The sequence below is a fragment of the Bos indicus x Bos taurus genome, chromosome 1 (genome assembly GCF_003369695.1).
Source record: "Bos indicus x Bos taurus breed Angus x Brahman F1 hybrid chromosome 1, Bos_hybrid_MaternalHap_v2.0, whole genome shotgun sequence".
Classification (NCBI taxonomy): domain Eukaryota; kingdom Metazoa; phylum Chordata; class Mammalia; order Artiodactyla; family Bovidae; genus Bos; species Bos indicus x Bos taurus.
This window is the reverse complement of record NC_040076.1, coordinates 115,444,233-115,459,163: the sequence shown is the minus strand read 5'-3', so window position 1 is coordinate 115,459,163 and position 14,931 is coordinate 115,444,233. Positions and strand designations below refer to the sequence as shown.

General features: G+C 36.2%; 1 pseudogene; it reads left to right on the top strand.

Moving 5' to 3' along the window:
- Nucleotides 1–5,669: 5,669 nt before the first annotated feature.
- Nucleotides 5,670–14,303, top strand: LOC113898078 (annotated as a pseudogene).
- Nucleotides 14,304–14,931: the final 628 nt, after the last annotated feature.

The window sequence follows — 14,931 nt, the reverse complement described above, 5'->3', positions numbered from 1 at the left end:
TATTTCTCTAACACCACAATTTTGTTTTTCTCTAGGTTAAGCTAATTTTATCTGACTGAAAGGGCTTTTGCTCAGTTGATCATCCAAACTCTACTTTCCCATTAAAGTTTCTGTTCAAATATAAGTCAAAAACCTTTTCCTTCCCCAGCATCTTCACAACTATTTCAAAGAATTACAGCCATATTTTATGTTCAGTTCAGTTCAGTCACTCAGTTGTGTCCAACTCTTTGCAACCCAATGAATTGCAGCACACCAGGGCTCCCTGTCCATCACCAACTCCCAGAGTTCACTCAGACTCACATCCATTGAGTCAGTGATGCCACCCAGCTATCTCATCTTCTGTCGTCCCCTTCTTCTCCTGCCCCCAATCCCTCCCAGCATCAGAGTCTTTTCCAATGAGTCAACTCTTCACATGAGGTGGCCAAAGTACTGGAGTTTCAGCTTTAGCATCATTCCTTCCAAAGAAATCCCAGGGCTGATCTCCTTCAGAATGGACTGGTTGGATCTCCTTGCAGTCCAAGGGACTCTCAAGAGTCTTCTCCAACACCACAGTTCAAAAGCATCAATTCTTTGGCGCTCAGCCTTCTTCATAGTCCAACTCTCACATCCATACATGACCACAGGAAAAACCATAGCCTTGACTAGACGGACCTTTGTTGGCAAAGTGATGTCTCTGCTTTTGAATATGCTATCTAGGTTGGTCATAATTAGGATGTCTTTTTATAACAAGTTTTCCATCTGACTCTGATTTTTCTTTTCTTTCTTTCTTTCTTTTTTTTTTTTTTTTGAGAATGAAGAGTTTGCCTGGGTCTGCAGGATATTGATAGTATTTAACAGAGAATTATATATTCCATATTAATATTACTATTGGGTAAATGTATAAGAAGGATTGATGTCATTCATGCTCATTCATCATATGGTAATAAAGCATTTGGGTTCATATATCTTCTGGTGGTGTCATGGCTGATTTTTCTGAGACTGCATAACTAACACTTATGATCATGTTGAAGATTAATGTGCAATTCTTGGCTCAAAAGCTCTTTACATTTAGAATACACATGTATATGAATGTGTTTCATCTTAGGCCTTGTTTGCTGAAACATTGGGACTAAGCCACGTCATGGAAGCCATCCTATTCTTTTCAAGTATTCAATGTGTTTCACCAACATCAGATAAAAATATAACTGTGAGAGATACAACATTTAACAACATTCCTGTCCATATATATGTGCCCCAATGGAGACAAAATCATTAAGAAGAGGCTTGTTTTATGTTCATGGTGGTGGCTGGTGTTTGGGTAGCAATGGTAAGGATGATATGTTGAATGATTCACTTCATATAATGTATATGATTACTATCATATTATCATCTAAAAATTAAATATCATGTTCCTGTTTGTGAAGTTCATTTCAGTCAAGCAGTGTGAATTAATGTTCTTGAAATCTCAGTCAAAATAAAAGTTTATTAACATATAGAATTTAAAACACTTTTGTTACAAAAATTATGAGAGCTTCTGATCTTATCACTCACTGACAGAACTTACAAGTTTTACAGAATGGAGATTAAGCTACTTAGGAAATAAAATCTTTAATCCAATTTTCTGTTGATGGGCAGGGCTGAGTTCCCTCCCTGTTGTTTGACTGAGGCCAGACTATCATGGAGGTGATGAATAGAATGGCAACCTCCTTCAAAAGGTCTTGTGCATGTACTGCACACTTAGTGCCCCCAACCCTGCAGCAGGCCACCACCAACCCACGCCCCCGCCAGAGACTCCTGGACACTCATGGGCAAGTCTGGGTCAGTCTCTTGTGGGGTCACTGATCCTTTCTCCTGGGTCCTGATGTGCACAAAGTTTTGTTTGTGCCCTCCAAGAGTCTGTTTCCCCAGTCCTGTGTAAGATCTGATGGCTCTGTGGTGGGGTAATAGTGACCTCCTCCAAGAGGTCTTATGCCATATCCAGGTCTGCTGCACCCAGACCCCCTGCCCTGTGGCAGGCCACTGCTGACCCATACCTCTGCAGAAGACACACAAACACTCAAAGGCAGGTCTGACTCAGTCTCTCTGGGTTCTCCTGATGTGCACGAAGTTTTATTTGAGCCCTCCAAGCATCTCTGAGGAGTATGGAGTTTGATTCTAAATCCAATTTCACTCTTCCTACTGTCTTGTTGGGGCTTCTCCTTTGCCCTTGGACATGGGATATCTATTTTTGGTGGGATCCAACATTCTCCTGTCGATGCTTGTTCAGCAGCAAGTTGTAATTTTGGAGTTCTTGAAGGAGAAGTTGAGCGCATGTCCTTCCACTCCTCCATCTTGGATATATATAACTCAACATTCAGAAAACTAAGATCATGGTATCCAGTCCCATCACTTCATGGCAAATAGATGGGGAAACAATGGAAACAGTGACAGACTTTATTTTGGGAGGGTTCCAAAATCACTACAGATGGTGACTGCAGCCATGAAATTAAAAGACCCTTGCTCCTTGGGAGAAAAGTTATGACAAACCTAGACAGCATATTAAAAAGTAGAGACATTTCTTTGTCAACAAAGGTCCATCTAGTCAAAGCTATGGTTTTTCCAGTGGTCATGTATGGATATGAAAGTTGGACTATAAAGAAGGCTGAGCACCGAAGAATTGATGCTTTTGAACTGTGGTGTTTGAGACGACACTTGAGAGTCTCTTGGACTACAAGGAGATCAAACCAGTCAATCCTAAAGGAAATCAATCCTGAATATTCATTGCAAGGACTGATGCTGAAGCTGAAACTCCAATTCTTTGGCCACCTGATGTGAAGAACTGACTCATAGGAAAAGACCCTGATGCTGGGAAAGATTTAAGTAAGGAGGAAAAAGGGATGATAGAGGATGAGATGATTTGATGGCATCACCAACTCGATGGACATAAGTTTGAGTAAGCTCCAGGAGTTGGTGATGGACGGGAAGACTGGTGTGCTACACTCCATGGGATTGCAAAGAGTCAGACACGACTGAGTGGCTGAACTGAACAGAGGAAATAAAAAAACCTTTTTGTCTTTTGAACTCATTAGCATACTGCTGGAAACTTCAGATTTATTCTTCAAGACTGAAATGATTATTTTCCAAGTATCCAAAGGGGTTCATATAAAGGTAGAAAAAATTCCCAGTTAGTTAAATTAAATGTTAAGGTATAGTCTACTTTCTTGAAATCATCTACTGCTTAAGAGCATAGGACTAAGTAATAGGTTGTGTTTTCTTTTTCTTTATTTCCAAGAGAATTTCTATCCCTTCCCCAGATCAAGATGTACTCCAGAAAAATAGATGATTCTTTATGTTGAAAGTTGACATTTAGTACCTTTTTTCATGTAGGATATCACCATAGAGAGGATTGTGGATTAAAAGTAGAAAGATTCTGTTCAAGACCCAAGGTCCAGGGTATGAGAGTATAGTTTGTAAGGGTAAGACATGCCACTTTTCTCTGTTGGGTCTATACCTTATTGTGAAGCAGGCAACCAGAAAAATCCAAACAGTTCTTTAAAATGCAGGGCCCAGAGCAGGGCCTCAGCTCCCTAGGTCAGAAGTGGATTCTAATTGCCAGTGTTCTAGGTTGTGTGAGTGTTGGCATGAAACTATTTTTCAATAGTGAAGGAAAAGATGACAGTCATTCCACGGGACAAAGAATGGTTAGAGATAGAAGAGAAAAGCAGAGAGAAGAAAATATCAGGAAAGAGGGTGTTTTAGTACCAAAAGCTGAAGGAATCTTGAAATGTTAAAAGAAAGCCTCATGGACAATTTCATGGATTTTATGAGGTCAGGAACTGTAGAATGGTAGGATGTTAACTCAGTTACGATGGGTGAATACTGAAAGAGATACAAGGGCAAAGTTTTGCCAGCAAACAGAAGGAGGATTAAGTCTCGCTATGAGAGGGAATAAAAGGAAGACTTCAGTGGAGAGGTTGCCTGTTGGCAGAGGGAGCATAAAAAGTAATTGAGGGAGTGCTACTTAATGATTACCATGAATAGGTGATATTGTTCATCGCTATTGATAAAGTTGTGTTTTTAAACTTTTTTTTTTTTTACTATGATGGGTTTGTCTTTCAAATGGCCCCAACTGCTCAAAGCTTTGATCCTTAAACTATTTTGCTAAATTCGTACCTGCATGAGTGCCAATTCTCAAAACACGCACACAAACTCACACACCTATATGTACAGACTCCTCATAGAAAGCATTTATACAAATTTGCAATCTCTAGTCTGCTGCTGCTGCTGCTAAGTCGCGTCTGTCATATCCGACTCTGCGACCCCATAGACGGCAGCCCAGCAGGCTCCTCTGTCCCTGGGATTCTCCAGGCAAGAATACTGGAGTGAGTTGCCATTTCCTTCTCCAATGCATGAAAGTGAAAAGTGAAAGTGAAATCGCTCAGTCATGTCCGACTCTTAGCAACCCCATGGACTGAATTTAGAAAGGACCCCAAATCCTTTCTAAATTCTACTCAGAACCAGTAGAAAGATTACTGAGAGACTTCCCTCCTATATTTTAGCATATCTTTCTACCCACCTCAATTAAAGCAGCTATCTTTTTGCTTGTTTTTATTGTTGCCCCTATACCCCATAGATGTGAGTTCCTTAACGTTATAAAACATATTCTCTTCAAATTTTTGTTCCCAGCCTGTAATCACATAGAGGCAAAATCACATAATAGGCAGCAACACAAAGCTAATTTGACTAGCCCATTGAAAACTTTGGCAAATGGACAGGAAAGCTGACCAGGGTCAAGTGAAAGGATCACTGAAGGAATGATTCACATTCTATTGAGATGAATATGAGCATTGATCAACATTATCCTAGAGTTAGATTCTTTAGGTAGTATTTCAAGAAGTAATCATAAAGCTGCAATAGTAAACATTATTCTTAACAGTATCATTTTTCAAGTCTTATAAGTGGTCCAATATTTTTTTTATTCAGATTGTTATACCTATGACCTTCTGTCAAGATGGACAGCAGACAGAGTTGATGCAGTCATCATATCAACCAAGTAAGAGCTGTGTTCATTTGATTTTAGGTCATATGCCTTACATATCAAAATATACTCAACTATAGAGTGTCTAAATATGGCCAAAATTAATCCATGCCACTGATGACATTAACTATGGACAAAGAAACCTACCTACTATCAGAGGCTTTCCAGTCCAGCATCAGAGAGAAAACACATGTACACATATTTCAAGAAGAGGACAAAAGCTATAAAGAAATAGATCAAGTGAAATTAACCAACAGTATCACATGGACTTGGGCTTCCCAGATGTCACTAGTGGTAAAGAATCTGCCTGCCAAGGCAGGAGGCATAAGAGACCTGAGTTCACTCCCTGGAGAAGAGCATGGCAAACCACTTCAGTATTCTTGCCCGGAGAATCCCATGGGCAAAGGAGCCTAATGGGTTATAGTCCATGGGGTTGTAAAGAGTCAGACACAACTGAAATGACAGCATGCATGCACACACACACACACACACACATATCACATGGACCTAACCACCACCTCTGGATTTTTTGCCTATAATTAGCAGAGTATTAAGGATAAGGACTTTGAAGCCAGAGGACTGGGATTGAATGTAGGCTCTGCAAATTGGTAACTGTGTGATATTTTAAAGAATATTTAACTCTAAATGATAATTTGCATATCTCAGTATTGATATGGGCTTAATTGTTATAATACATGTAACAGTGCTTGGAATGGTGCCTGGAAGTTTTATTCCTTTGATAAAAGCAACTATTACTCATGTTAAACATGAAAGGTAAGACAGAAACTATCTCAAAGTCCATTCTAACTCACAGTTTAGAAAGAGTAGGAAAAGCATTTACATTTTCTATAGAACACATTCCATGTGAGAATCTACTTAAAGTTAGACCTTAGATAATTCAGAATTAATAAACTAATGTAATAATGTCATGTCAAATTGAAATGTTTTGAAAAGTTTGAAAAGTAATTCTGGAGAAACAAGTAATAATAATGACTGATTTTTAAAAAAACAATATGTCAATTATCAAAAATAATCATTCTGTACACATTTTTAGCTAAGAGAGCAGCTAAAAAGATTTCCCCCTAAGATTGAACCAAATTTAATATTTGAACTTCAAATTTTGATTTTATAGATATGATATTTAGAGATTGTTAAATCTTATGATTAAGAAAAACATGCTTTCCAACAAATATTATGTTGGTGAAAAACAAATTTTTGCTTTAGATTTTGGATCAAGAGTCCAAACCTAGTTTTAGTGCATGACTTGATGATAGCATAGGGAACTCTACTGAATATTCTTTTGTAACATATATGTGGAAAGAATCTGAATAGCAATGGAGATGTGCGTATGTATCATCTGAGCTATTTTGCTGTACACTTGAAACTAACACAACATTGTAAATCAACTGTATCTCAAAATAGAATAAAATTTAATTAAAAACAAAATTAAATTAAATGACCAAAATATCACTGATTGAAGAAATATTGTTTTTCTATCTACAGCTACAGACTAGCCCCAAAGCATCATTTTCCAGTTCAATTTGAAGATGTGTACATTGCATTAAAATGGTTTTTAGACCCCCAGATTCTCGAAAGCTATGGTGTAGATCCTGAAAGAATTGGTATCTCTGGAGACAGTGCTGGAGGGAATTTAGCTGCAGCAGTGACACAGCAGGTAAGATGCTCAGCATTTTCACTTACTATGTATTCTTTGAAAAGTGAAAAGTGTTAGTCGCTCAGTTGTGCCTGTTTGTCATCCCATGGACTGTAGCCAGGCTCCTCTGTCCATGGAATTCTCCAGGCAAGAATCCTGGAGTGGGTTGCCTTCTCCAGGGGATCTTACCAACCCAGAGATGGAACCCAGGTCTCCTGCATTGCAGGCAGATTCTTTACCACCTGAGCCACCATGTTTTATCTTTCATTTAATAACTTTTGATTTGTACATTTATATTATAAATACAATGTGTCATTATTTTTCATTGTACTTATTTAGGGAAAATTATGAAGAGTAATTTCATATTTTAATACTTCTTTTTATGTAAAATCCTGATAACAATTTCCTATATAGTTTACAGGCATTTTTAATGAGAGGAAATTAATAAATGATAGCAATAACCATAATTAGGAAATCAGAATAAGGTATGTTATCTGAGTACATTCATAACATATATTTTGAATATTGTATATTATGGTATAATATAATATGTGTATGTAGGCTTACCAGAAACAGGTCATCACTTCAAGAAGGTAGTGTCACTTTAGGTTTCAATTTATTCCTAAAACTAACTCTTTTTTCATTTTTAACCCTAAAACTAATTTTTTATTTTAATTATCAATAGAAATCTGAAGGTATGCAGGTAGACAGACAAAGAGGAAAATAAGGACTATTTCATAGGAAAATAATCACCCAGATTTAGATACTGTTATCTTAGAATAAATGTGTTAATAGAATCTGTTTAATATAAATAAAAATAGATTTTAAAACTTGGAAATATATTCATGGAAGAAGTTATAAAGTAATATGACTTATTTGAAAAATAAACAAGAACTTCAACAAGTAAAAATATTAGCTATCAAAATTAGGCATTCAATGTAGGGATTTTTTTTAAGATTTTGTACTTTTAGAGCAGTTTTAGATCCATACAAAAATTGAGAAGATATGAAATTTCCAGGACTTCCCTGGTGGCTCAGGTATAAAGAATCCACCTGCTAATGCAGGAGACATGGGCTTGATCCTTGGTCTGGGAAGATCCCACATGCCACAGAGCAACTAAACCCATGCCCCACAACTATTGATCTTGTGCTATAGAGCCTGGGAACCATAACTAATGAGCCATCTGCCCTAGAGCCCATGCTCCACAGCAAGAGAAGTCACCACAATGAGAAGTCCACACACCAAAACTAGAGAGAGTAGCCCTGCTCACCACACTACAGAAAAGTCTTCATAGCAGTGAAGATAAAGCATAGCTTAAACATTTTTTTTAAATTTCCAATATCCACTCTGCCATGCATAACATAACTTCCTTCATTTTCAATTTTACCACTCAGAGTAATACATCTGTTACAGTTAATGAATTTCTATTTACACCTCATAATTATCCAAAGTCCATAGTTTATGTTGGAGTTCATTCTTGGTTTTACAGTGTAGAAGGTGGTCAATGTATTGACTGCAATACAGTATAGAATATTGGGAGAGGTCAGACAAATTGTATTTTGAACAGAGAAATTAAAAGACAGAAAATACAAAATAATGAGAATAGTCATTAAGCATATGGTGAAAGGGCTTCCCATTCAGTACTAGTAGTAAAGAACCTGCCTGCCAATGCAAGAACTGCAGGTTCAATCCCTGGGTCAGGAAGATCCTCTGGAGGAGGGCATAGCAACCCACTCCAGTTTTATGCTTGGAGAATCCCATGGACAAAGGAGCCTGGCAGGCTATAATCCATAGAGTCACAACTAAAATGACTTAGCACAGAAAAAGCACTAGAAAAAGACTAATATGAATATATTTTTCTAGTCTGAGGACAAAATTAGTATTTTTCTTACAAATAAAATTCAAGAGAGTTCACAACCCAACATAATAGCCTTTGGATTTTAAAGAGGATTATTTCAAGCAGAAGAAATTTAACCCCAGATGAAGGGTCAAAAGGCAGGAATATATAAAGAACAGGGAAAAAAATTCGTAAATATATTGACAAACCAAAAATGAAAATGAATGTTGACTGTATAAAACATTAATAGCTGTTTCTTATGATTTTAAAAATAAAAAGAAATTAATATTAAAAACTGACAATAACACATGCATGAAGGGACTAAGTCACTGCAGATGGTGACTGCAGCCATGAAATTAAAAGATACTTACTCCTTGGAAGGAAAGTGATGTCCAATCTAGATAGCATATTCAAAAGCAGAGACATCACTTTGCCAACAAAGGACCGTCTAGTCAAGGCTATGGTTTTCCCTGTGGTCATGTATGGATGTGAGAGTTGGACTGTGAAGAAGGCTGAGCGCCAAAGAATTGATGCTTTTGAACTGTGGTGTTGGAGAAGACTCCTGAGAGTCCCTTGGACTGCAAGGAGATCCAACCAGTCCATTCTGAAGGAGATCAGCCCTGGGATTTCTTTGGAAGGAATGATGCTAAAGCTGAAACTCCAGTACTTTGGCCACCTCATGCAAAGAGATGACTCATTGGAAAAGACTCTGATGCTGGGAGGGATTGGGGGCAGGAGGAGAAGGGGATGACAGAGGATGAGATGGCTGGATGGCATCACTGACTCGATGGATGTGAGTCTGGGTGAACTCCGGGAGTTGGTGATGGACAGGGAGGCCTAGCATGCTGCGATTTATGGGGTCGCAAAGAGTCGGACATGACTGAGCAACTGAACTGAACTGAACAGCTTTCTATTATCTAAGAAGATAAAAAGAAACTATTCATATTAGACATTGATAAATCAATGAATTTTATTTTAATTCCTAGTGTAACCTATAAAAAATTTCTTTTAAAAAAGTACAAATAAAAAGATATTACAAGAAAATAGAATGATGAGACAATACATCAAAAAATACAAAAGACAGAAAAAGAATAGGTGAGATAAACAGAATGTACAATAATAGATAAATTTTATAAATTTAAACCAAATATATTAATAAAGGTTTTAGTGTAGAAGTACTAAAACTTCTGGTAGAATATAAAATAAGGAAACAATAAAATTTTAAAATAACCATAAGTTGTGTGAAAGATGCAATAAAATATAGGTAAATAGATAGATGGAAATTAAAAAGTTATTAAAAGGTATGTCATGCAAATGCTAATTAGTATGACCATTAATACTTTATAATCAGATTCAGTTTAGTTCAGTTCAGTCGCTCAGTCATATCTGACTCTTTGTGACTCCATGAATTGCAGCATGCCAGGCCTCCCTGTCCATCACCAACTCGCGGAGTTCACCCAGACTCACGTCCATCGAGTTGGTGATGCCATCCAGCCATCTCATCCTCTGTCGTCCCCTTCTCCTCCTGCCCCCAAACCCTCCCAGCATCAGAGTCTTTTCTAATAAGTCAGCTCTTCGTATGAGGTGGCCAAAGTACTGGAATTTCAGCTTCAGCATCATTCCTTCCAAAGAAATCCCAGGGCTGATCTCCTTTAGAATGGACTGGTTGGATCTCCTTGCAGTCCAAGGGATTAATTAGTCTTAGAAGGAAAACCTATCACTAGAGTTAGCATGCAACATTCCTAATTTTAATTCCATTCCACTGGAAGATGAAAAAAATCCTATCAACTTATATGCAATTAATAACATAGTCTCCAAATACACAGAGCAAAACTGATAGAAATAAAGGAAAAATTGACAAATTAATAGCAAAATTGGAAGAATTTTACTAACCTCTTTCAGTAATAGAACAGCTTGGCTAATAAATTTAACAGTGAACATAAAATAATAATCATCAGAAAATACATTCTTTTCAAGCACACAAAATATTTTTTTTTATAATCAAGCATATACAGGGTTATAACCACGTCTCAATCAATTCAAAGAACAGAAACTGAATAGACCTCTGATATTCATAGCATAGTCTGTGGACTAGCAGTATCAGCAGTATCTGGGCACTTATTAGACATGCAGAATTATTGCTCTTATCACAGAGTTCCTGAATAACAATTTGCATATTAGCAAGGGTTCAAAGTGATTTGTATGCACAATAAAATTTGAGAAATCAAGTTATTTTGATTATATCTCTATCCACAGTTAGCATAATACTTTGGATTACCAATAAAATGTCAAGAGAAAAGTCTATGTTTTGATAGTAAAATGCTCATTCCTGATTAATCCAAGTGTGAAAGAAGAAATAACAATGAAAATGTGAAAATATTTGAACTCTCACCCAGTCCAGTATTCTTGGGCTTCCCTTGTGGCTCAGCTAGTAAAGAATCTGTCTGCAATGAGTGGGACCTGAGTTCAATCCCTGGGTTGGGAAAATCCCCTGGAGAAGGAAAGGCTACCCACTCCAATATTCTGGCCTGGAGAATTCCATGGACTGTATAGTCCATGGAGTAGCAAAGAGTCAGAGACCACTAAGCGACTTTCACAATACAATGAAAATATTATTATCCTTTATGAAATACATCTATATCAATATCCGGGGGAAAATATACAGCCTTAACTAAATATATAAAAATTATTGAAATGAACCATTCAGCAACTATTTCATGAAATTAAAAAAAAAGAGTGCCTAAAAATTAGAAGGAAAGATAAAATAATAGAAGTAAGGATATGAGAGATAGAAAACATACAAATGAAGTTGAAAATAAACACAATAGAATCAGCAAAGTCAATAAATGTACTTCCACTGATTAATCTCTGGTGGTGGTGGTTAGTCGCTTAAGTTGTGTCTGACTCTTTTGTGTCCGCGTGAACTTTAATTGCCAGGCTCCTCTGTCAATGGGATTTTCCAAACAAGAATACTGGTGTGGGTTGCCATTTCCTTCTCCAGGAAATCTTCCCTCCTGCATTGCAGGTAAATACTTGACTACTGAACCATCAGGGAAGCTCTAATCTCTGGTGAGATAGACCAAAACAAAAAAAAGAGGAGAATCTTAATAAACCAATATAAAGAATGAAGAGGGGACTATAACTACGTATCTCACAGATATTAAAAGGACAATAGTATACTTTGAACACTTTTACTGCTATGCTGTTAAATTTGATGAAATGGAAAGATTCACCAAAGGAAGAACTGACTGTAGGAGAAATATAGAACAAGAATTATCCTACTATCATGAAATCAGTAAACTGTATAGTCATTTTAATATTTTTACACACAGACACATACTTAGTGAAGGGTAAAATAGATTTAAACATACACTCTAACATTTATTTTTAAAACAAATATCTCTACTTCTAAAAAAGAATTCAGAAAATTAACAAATGTTGCATTTTGAGAAGTGGATATGTCATGATTCTTAACCTGACAAGGTCAGTTTAAGAAGGAAAAATTATAGGCATTCACATTTATGAGCATAGATACAAAATTCTGAAATGAAATACTAGCCAAAAAATTAAGCAATACATAAAAAGGTAGCATAGCATGATTATCTTGCATTTATTCCAGGATAATGTGATAGGTTTAACATTAAAATAGATATTAATACAATTATCCAAATAAATAATTAAATTTAAAAAATCTTATGATAATCTCAAATTAAACTGTTTAAAGATAATATTCAACATCTTTAAAGATGAAGCAAAATAGTAAACTATTAGTTAATTTATTAATAGTAAGCTATTAATAGTAAAAAGAGAGATTTTTAACTTTGTATATAAACAAAACCTCTTAGAAGAAACATCATACTTAATGATTAGTTATTAAAAACATTCTCTTGGATACACACCACCACTACCAAATGGCACCTGAAGTCCTGGCCGGTGCTCTGAGTGATGTGTAAGCTATACTAAAGTGTGCTAATCAGTCTGACTTCTCTTGAGTAGGCCAGTGCTCCAGGCATATATTAACACAAGATACAGTTGGTAGTGTTTGAAAAAACAACCTTTTGCAAGTCTGAACATTTCAATTTGCCCAAATATTGTTGTTCAAAAAAGAAAACACATGGGTTACTAAATACATATTTTATGACAAATACAATAATTTCTTTGTTTCAGTAGCAGAAGTATATTGCAGGAAAATTAACTTAGAAGGAAACTATAAAATGCTACTGTTCCTGGAAAGATGGGGACTAGCCCTAGAAAAGACAGAGCAATGCTCAAAGAAATAAAAAAATTATTCCACATGGTGTAGATTTATGCAAGAACAAACATCTCTTCAGTATTAGAGCCATCTCCTTCCCCTCTCAATGATTGTTGACATACTTAGATACGTAAAATATTCTTAATAATGGAAAAGAGAGGATTAAATATGTGCAATGCTTCAAATTAGAAATCTAGGTTACATATGTATGAAATTCATATAAAAATAAAAGATCTTATGCAGTCTATCTTACACAATCAAGACTGATTATTTTTGCCTTGGATATTAAAAGTTGCTTATAATTTATGAGTATCTAGTACTAAAATTTGCTTAATACTAACGTTTATTTTTTATCAAAATGTTGTTATGTTGTATTTTTAAGAATTTTAAATTTAAGGATACATTTTTTGCATTGTAGCTTTTTCTTTTTTTCCTTGAGATTTATTTAAATAACATTCTAATTTTTTTCAGCTCTTAGAAGATCCAGATGTCAAGATCAAGCTCAAGGTTCAAACTTTAATATATCCTGCCCTTCAGAATTTTGATTTCGGTTTACCATCATATCGAGAAAATGCACATTATCCAGTTCTGCCCAAGTTACTCATGGTCAGATTCTGGAGTGAATATTTTACTACGAATAGATCACTTAAGAAAGCAATGCTTTCCAACCAACACATTCCTCTGGAATCAAGCAATCTGTTCAAATTTGTTAATTGGAGTTCTTTGCTCCCTGAGAAGTTTAAGAAAGGTCACATTTATAAGACTCCAACTCATGGTAGTTCAGAGCTGACTAAAAAATATTCAGGGATTCTAGATGTGAAAGCTCACCACTGCTAGCTGATGACAGCAAGTTGCATGGTTTACCCCTGACCTATGTCATCACTTGTCAATATGATGTCTTAAGAGATGATGGACTCATGTATGTTACTCGACTTCAGAATTCTGGAGTTCGAGTGATCCATAACCACATAGAGGGTGCATTCCATGGAACACTTTCTTTTCTTTTACTAAAGTTCGTTATAGAGCAGCCAATCAGTATATTAATTGGCTACATGAAAACCTGTAATAAAAATCTGATCAATATAGAAAAAGGTAAGCCCCAGAATTTCAGGAAAAAAGGACAATAACCCAAAGGATTCCTGTTAGGAACACATCTACCACAGTCTTGCTAAATCCACATGTACATAACTGTTGTCAAGGAATGATTTTTATAGGTTAGTCTCAGAGTGATTCACTCACTTTTGTTCCTCAGAATAGATAGATATTATTTATCTCTAGTATGAATTAAGTTGTTTCTCTAAGTATTTTTTGTCCCAGTTCAATATTAACTGTTCACCATTGCAAAATACATTTCTTAGTGCACAACTCATCTCCTTAGTCCAGGAAAATGAAATATAAGTCATTATATATTAAAAATATCTGGATCTCTTGAATTTTGATAAGACAGTAGGGAGAACTTACTTTAAGCAGACAAAAGCAGTATATACATTTGGTTAATCTGGGTCCTTGAGATTGGCAAGGAGTCAATGTAAGTAATAATTCCAAATATGTGTGGCCAATCCGTAATAGGAGAAACACAAGTAAACAAAAAAAAATATGTATGTATATATACATATATGTGTGTGACATATGTTTATATATATATATGTATAAGTGAAGGAGGATAGCGAAAAAGTTGGCTTAAAGCTCAATATTCAGAAAACTAAGATCATGGCATCTGGTCCCATCACTTCATGGGAAATAGATGGGGAAACAGTGGAAACAGTGCCAGACTTTATTTTTTGGGGATCCAAAATCACTGCAGATGGTGATTGCAGACATGAAATTAAAAGACGCTTACTCCTTGGAAGGAAAGGACCAACCTAGATAGCATATTGAAAAGCAGAGACATTACTTTGCCAACAAAGGTCCATCTAGTCAAGGCTATGGTTTTTCCAATGGTCATGTGTGGATGTGAGAGTTGGACAGTGAAGAAAGCTGAGCAATGAAGAACTGATGCTTTTGAACTGTGGTGTTGGAGAAGACTCTTGAGAGTCCCTTGGACTACAAGAAGATCCAACCAGTCCATCCTAAAGGAGATCAGTCCTGGGTGTTCATTGGAAGGACTGATGTTGAAGCTGAAACTCCAGTACTTAGGCCACCTCATGCAAAGAGTTGACTCATTGAAAAAGACCCTAATTCTGGGAGGGATT